At 42.8% G+C, this 6,822-nt stretch overlaps 1 non-coding gene across 1 annotated transcript; it reads right to left on the reverse strand.

The window, feature by feature from the left end:
• Positions 1-2,428: 2,428 nt before the first annotated feature.
• On the reverse strand, positions 2,429-2,503 carry Trnat-ugu (transfer RNA threonine (anticodon UGU)). Its single transcript has one exon. It is a non-coding gene; the product is annotated as a tRNA-Thr (tRNA).
• Between the last annotated feature and the right edge of the window lie 4,319 nt (positions 2,504-6,822).

A 6,822-nucleotide genomic window follows, 5' to 3' on the forward strand; every position in this document is an offset into this window, starting at 1 on the left:
AGTCAATGGGCACTGTTGAAAATTCGTGCCAGACCAGGATTAGCACCCGAGTCCCCTGGTTATTAGGGAGAGGCAATGATCACTGTGTCCGAATTACGCAGTGGTCAACATAATAGCACAAACTGCCCGAGCATGCCGTTCGTTAGATCCAAATTCTCAATTTCTCCATAGACTGCTAATGCACTGCTCCTTGAACATAATCCTCCTCCCCTTAATTATACAGTACATGGCCAAAAAAACAGACACCGAATATATGCAAACTTGGCCTTACGAACATTGCAGACGTCGTCTATGTAACACACGTCAAACTTCAAAGAATTTACCAATTCGTTGCATTGTTTACTATAGACCACAAATCAAGTAACGTACAAAAAGCACTGCGTCTATTGAGATCATGATTCAGAGTTAAAAAAAAACTAATAAGTCGCCTACATATTACAGTTGCTGCCAAAAGAGGAGAACCATTATTTTCCCACAAAAGGAAATATAGTTAAAATGACGCTTCTATTTCGGTTAGTTTATGCGGTTACTAAAATTTGCCGTGAAAGTTACGTAGTGGACTCTACCCTCCCCCCACCAGAAACGTAGTTATCGTGGCTGTTGTGAGACTTTTGTACACAGTTAGAGAAAGTGTGTTAAATGTGGCGCGGACGGAAACACTAGGCTACGCTACAGGGCAATCTGCTCGCACAACGTTTAGTCGGCATTCATAATCGTTGGCGTAAACAACTCTCAATCAAATTACCACCTTCCAACCTAACTTAGATCTCGGGCTACACTACCAATCGGCCTGTCATCACAACCAAATATTCATTGAGTGGGGGTGGGGGGATTTCCTGTATCTCTAGGAAAAACTGTCAGTTTTGTCAGACTCAACAGCAAGATTTACCAATGGTAAACACTTTTTTGACGGCTCGTAATTTTAGAATAGTCCTCTTCGTCTTACTTGGCATAAATTGTTCGCTGGCGTCCCAGCAGCTAGCTCCCTCAGTGTCTGCTTCTGCCATCGCACCACGCCAGTCTGCTGTTGTCCTAGCAGACCGAACGCACCGCACATCCGACTCCTTCGGAACAACTCACTGGCCAGTTAGCAACTGAGCGGAACACTGTTTACATCGTGAAAGGAAAACTATGCAAAGATGTACACTTAAATGGCACGACTGAGTAGCACACACACAGTAATATCTGAGGAATGTCCTTCGACACGCGCAGAACGAAAGTCTTCTCGCGAACGTACAGCGTCTCTGAAAAAAAATCTAGTGACTATATTCCGGCGTTACGGCCAGGTTCTCATACAAATGAGCAAAAAAGGGTAAATTTGAAATTTTTTTTGAGACAATGAAAATACATTCGAACGATCTGTTTGGGAATTACGAGTGACAATACTATGAGCTTAATTTTAGATTTTCAATAAAAAATGGCGCCCGTAATTATGATTTGATCAAGGGCTTGCGAGACTGGAGTACGCAGAGTGCGTGCAGTGTGGCACCTCAGATGTTACCTGAATTCAAAAATGGGTAACATCAGTTGATACTACATTATTTCTCTGAACTTGAAAATGGATAACATCAGTCGATAATACATAAAATTAATGGGAGCGTATACCTAACCGCAATGAAACAACCTTAAATTTAACGATACAGTGCTAATTCGAACTTTGAGTTCGATTTTGAGGGGTTTGTTTCACTCCTTATGCCTACACAAAAATTAGTTAATATTAACAAATGTCATATTATAGCTATAAGTTCCTAAGAAAAGTGTTTACTTTTAGGGGTCAGAGGTAGAAGTTAAGAGATCGAACCACTTTTAATTTATGCTGCATGCCGTTCTGAGAAAATCGTTACTCGAAAAAAAAAAGTGTTCAAAGTTTAGGGAAAACATTTAGTTATATTATTACTTCGATTTGCATGAACTGAGTGTTACACATATATTCTTAATGTCGCTGAAAACGAATCTGAAGTCAGATTTTCAATATTCAAAACAGCTAATCCAATACGGAGGGCAAACGATTATGTTTTGACCAATTTTTACCAAAAATGTATTTTCGTTATTTACGTTTAGTCTGCAATTCAAGGAGTATTTATCAGCCCTTCCTCTACCTCTGATTGTTCCTAGACAGCAACTTCCTGTTCTTCTTGGCAGGAAAAGCCGATCTGTCTAAGCTGGATATGCAGCACTCGGCAGCCTGCACTTGATATTCGTCCGTATTTTCGGTGAGTATGTTTGCATGCATTCTGCAGTATGAATCCTTTTGAGCACGTGCGACACGGGACGAGTTATCATCTACATCTATATGGATACCCTGCAAAACACATTTAAGTGCCTGGCAAAGGGTTCATCGAATCACCTACACAACTGATAATTAATTGAAACCCTCAGCTGCCGACAGGTGTTGTTGATATACTTCGATGGGGACAGCTGAAAAGTGTGCCGCTACTGGGACTCGAACCCAGGATCTCCTGCTTACAAGGCAGACGCTCAATCCATCTGAGCTATCGAGGGCACAAATGAACAGCACGACTGCAGGAATTTATCCCTCGCACGCTTCCCGTGAGACTCACACCCCGAACCGCCCACAATCCGACTACGTAATGTACTTAATAGGTATTTGTCCATCCACTCATTACTGGCTCACACTAAGGTGACGATTCCCGTAAGAGTTCCGGCAACCTGTGCGCATTCGCACAGACGAAGGTCAATGGCTGGGTGACGTTTAACCATAGATATGAAGATAGTAACTGTTCTAGAAAGAACAGGCGCCACTGACGACCGTGCAGCTCTTCTAGAATACATGATAGACCGGCCGATGTGGCCCAGCGGTTCTAGGCGCTTCAGTCGGGAGCCACGCGACCGCTACGGTCGCAGCTTCAAATCCTGCCTCGAGCATGGATGTGTGTGATGTCCTTAGGTTAGTTAGGTTTAAGTCGTTCTAAGTTCTAGGAAACTGATGACCTCAGATGTTAAGTCCCAAAGTGCTCAGAGCCATTTGAACCATCAGTCCGTATGTTTGCACACTACTTACAGTAACTTATGCTAAGGACAACACACACACAACCATGCCCGAGGGAGGACTCGAACCTCCAACGGGGGGAGCCGCGCGAACCGTGACAAGGCGTTGGACACATGGCGGGTACCCCGCGCGGCTCATGGCAGCCGTGACACTGCTTCAAACAATGGACTGTAGAAACTTTTGTAAAGCACGGATTAAAAAAAAAACCTTTCCGTTCCAGGAGTCTAGACAAGTACACCTTTAAAAAATGCAACTACAAAGAAATTGAATTTTCGAACGGGGCAGGGCTTAAAACTTTGAAGAGTTAAATTTTAATGGCCGTTCTCTTGTATGCAAATAGTTTCACAGTAGAAATTTCTCTAGTTTTATTTATTTATTTATTTTTTGCTGTAGGTAAAGAAGGATAGGATTCTGAGAAGGGAGAAGGGGGGGGGGGAGGAATCTCGCCTCTCCCACCTTGGAATTCTCAGTACAGAATTTTTATTCATTACGAGATTCTCAGCCACTTGCAGAAGTGATTTCGCGTGATTCTGCAAAACTTTTCCTTTAGCCAATCGTAGCAACTATAGGATTCCGTTCCTGCTGCATGACATGTCTCGGAACTTAAACTGACCAACTTATTTGCATAAAGAGCTAGCTTATCATCCGCTTCTTTACTTACTTAGACCGTTCATGGTCTGCAAAGCATTTTTTCTTTAATCGTTTTTTTTTATGTCTTTTATAAACTGCAACACTTTCTAAATTTTTCTAAACTTAACGCCGTTGAAGCATGGTCTTTTGCTGAATGACCAAAAAGCAATGCTGACAGCTGGGGTCCAAGGTTTTTGTTAATCAAGCCGTTTGTATTCTTGTTTGTATAACGCATATTTCTTTATATCTAATTGAGAAGTGAAATACCGGTTTTCGTAGATGCAGATTTAAAATATTTTAATATAACGCAATAAATATTTCATTAAAATTTTCATCCCCTTATGCTCGAAGTTAAAAACCAGTGAAACACGTAGTTTTTAAAAATTGTAACAGATTAGCCGAATACGAACTGTCAGATATGCTTTCATAATGCTTTCATAATGAACCAATTTCAGAAACGTGGAGCCGGATCTGGGGGTGAATTTCCTTCTCTCCGAGACACCCGGCTTCTTCTTCGACTTAGCCGGCAAACAGGCCGAGGACGCCGGGTGGGGACCGAATATGCAGCAGTTTGTGGATGGCGACGTCGTCACTAGCTGTTGCCTTCGTGCGGGCCTCTTGTGTAAAGGGGGAGCCAACCGTGGCCAAGTGAAGGTCTGTATTCCACAGGAACGAGTTAGCATGGCACTCAGATATTTCCACGAGTCGGCGGACGGGGGTCATTTGGGGTTCTTCAAGACCTTGAACCGAGTTCAGGAATACATGTTTTGGCCCAACCTATATCGCGATGGCAGGCGATTTGTTGGCAACTGTGTCCAGTGTAAGCGTGGTAAGCCCGATGTTGGGCTGCACAGAGAACTACTACAGTCGCTTAGGGATCAGTGTCCTCTGGACCGCGACTCAAAGATCGAAACAACGATCGACGGAAACTGGCGCCAGAAACGCACCAGCTCACTCTATTTCATCCCCTTAGGGGTTGAACTTCCAAAAACACCGAAACACGTATTTTCTTATTTGTAGCCTTGAAGTCAAATACCAATTTTCGTAGATGTGGCCTTAAAAATACTTTCATAGTTCTTCCATAATTATTTATCTCAAAATAAAATGTTCATCCACTATTTCACCTCATAGAGGTTAAATTCCCAAAGATACTGGAACACATATTTCTTTATTTCTGACCTAGAAACCAGATACAAATGTTCGTATGCCTAGCTTCAAAATTACCTTAATAGCTACATGATTCAGAAATCCTTTCATGTCCTGCGTCTCCCCCTTAGAGGTGGAATTTTGAAATATGCAGTATAAGCGGTATAAGATCAACACTCTTTCCAAATCTCAAGGTTTATTATCCTTGGCGGTCTGGACTGTGTGAGTTTCATAGTAATAGTCCTCCACACACACACACACACACACACACACACACACACACACACACCACTACCAATGCCACCACCACCTCCTGGGGAAATTTCTGCAGACGCCCTTGTTCCACTGCAGTCATATTTTGCCGACGACCTACATTTAGCAGCGTGGGAGGGATAGTGTCGTGCAACAGACAGTATACTCAGTAGACAACGAACTGTTCGTTGTGAAATCAGCGACATATTAACCGAGACTGACACAGAAGGTGCTGAAGGTGAAGCACACTAGACTCGTGTCTACCACGGCTTCAAATAGTATCGATTTACTATGAACGGAAGTTCCGAAAAGTGAGCAAATAATTTTACAGTAAATTCAGTACCGATGGTGAGGATATACAACGAAAAACATTTCTATAAAATTTCAGAAATAATGAAATATTCCACTCAAGTCGCTTGACAGAAAACGCAATGGATATGCTTGCACTTAAGACGGAAGGCCCTACGTGCTTACGCAGGCTTACGACAGATCGCAAAATTCGGCAGTAGGCGTAAGCCAACCTCGTGTGCTGCCATCTGTTGTTGATGCCAGGCATCAAGGTCTCAGTAGTACGGCCATGCACTGGAGAGTAGTTGCTTTGTAAGCACTCCGTCTTCAGGCTACCAGTGGCCTACTGGACGGGACCATCCGACCGCCGTGTCATCATCCGTGGAGGATGCGAAAAGGAGGGGCGGGGGTCAGCACACTGCTCTCCCGGTCGTTATGTTGGTATTTTTTGACCGGAGCCGCTACTATTGGGTCGAGTAGCTCCTCGATTGGCATCATGAGGCTGAGTGCACCCCGAGAAATGGCAAGAGCGCATGGCGGCCTGGATGATCACCCATCCAAGTGCCTTCAACGCCCGACAACGCACTTAACTTCGGTGATCCCACGTGAACCGATGCAACCTCCGCGGCAAGGCCGTTGCCGCAGATATTTTACAGTAGTTGCTTACGTTTCATAATTATCTAGTTTACGGGGAAAATGTAAAAAAGGCGATTGTCACCGAAGCTACAACTAATCTGAATTTCTGGTTAGTTATCAAGTGGTCTTGTGTGCGAGCCTGAATTTTTCATCCTTTGCGGTGGGAATAATTCAAACCCGTCATGTTCTTCTTATGAAGTGTTCTATTTATTTTGCACACAATGATGGTTTGTAGTTGTCTTGAGTTACTAGGTTGATAAATTTTTGTTTGGCGCACGTATCATAACTGAGATTTGCGCTTAATGGCTGAAGGTGAATTAGCGTAATGAGTAGTAGCGAATGTTACAGTAACATGTTTGTAAATTATTTCAGGTAAATTACGTTAGTCATGTAATATTATCCGTATACCAGTACAGTATATGGGCCAATTACGTTAGTCATGGAATACTATCCGTATAAGACTGTGTCACCTTGGTGTCCCGGAATTTGCTTCAATTTTGGAATCCACGAAAGAACTGGAAATTTTCCTTTACACAGCTTTCCATATAATTTCTATTACAGTGATTCAGTCTTGCCTGTCACTCGACTTTTCTGACTGTGAAATAAATTCTATCGCTCAGGTGCGTATTACCTCTTCGTGTTTCCATTTGCCGATATTGCGCATAAACACATATCTCAAAGTTGCTATGGACATTGATGGAGCGACACACTTTTCTATGGCGACACTGCAGTTTATAGATAGAAAAACCGATCAGTTAAAACGACATGGGTATTTTAGTTCTGAATAACCGATGTCTTTCAGTATTTGTTTGCTCTCGGTTATAACAAGTATCTTTTCATTTTTTCCTGATAACCACGTA

The sequence above is a fragment of the Schistocerca gregaria genome, unplaced genomic scaffold (assembly GCF_023897955.1).
Source record: "Schistocerca gregaria isolate iqSchGreg1 unplaced genomic scaffold, iqSchGreg1.2 ptg000179l, whole genome shotgun sequence".
NCBI lineage: Eukaryota > Metazoa > Arthropoda > Insecta > Orthoptera > Acrididae > Schistocerca > Schistocerca gregaria.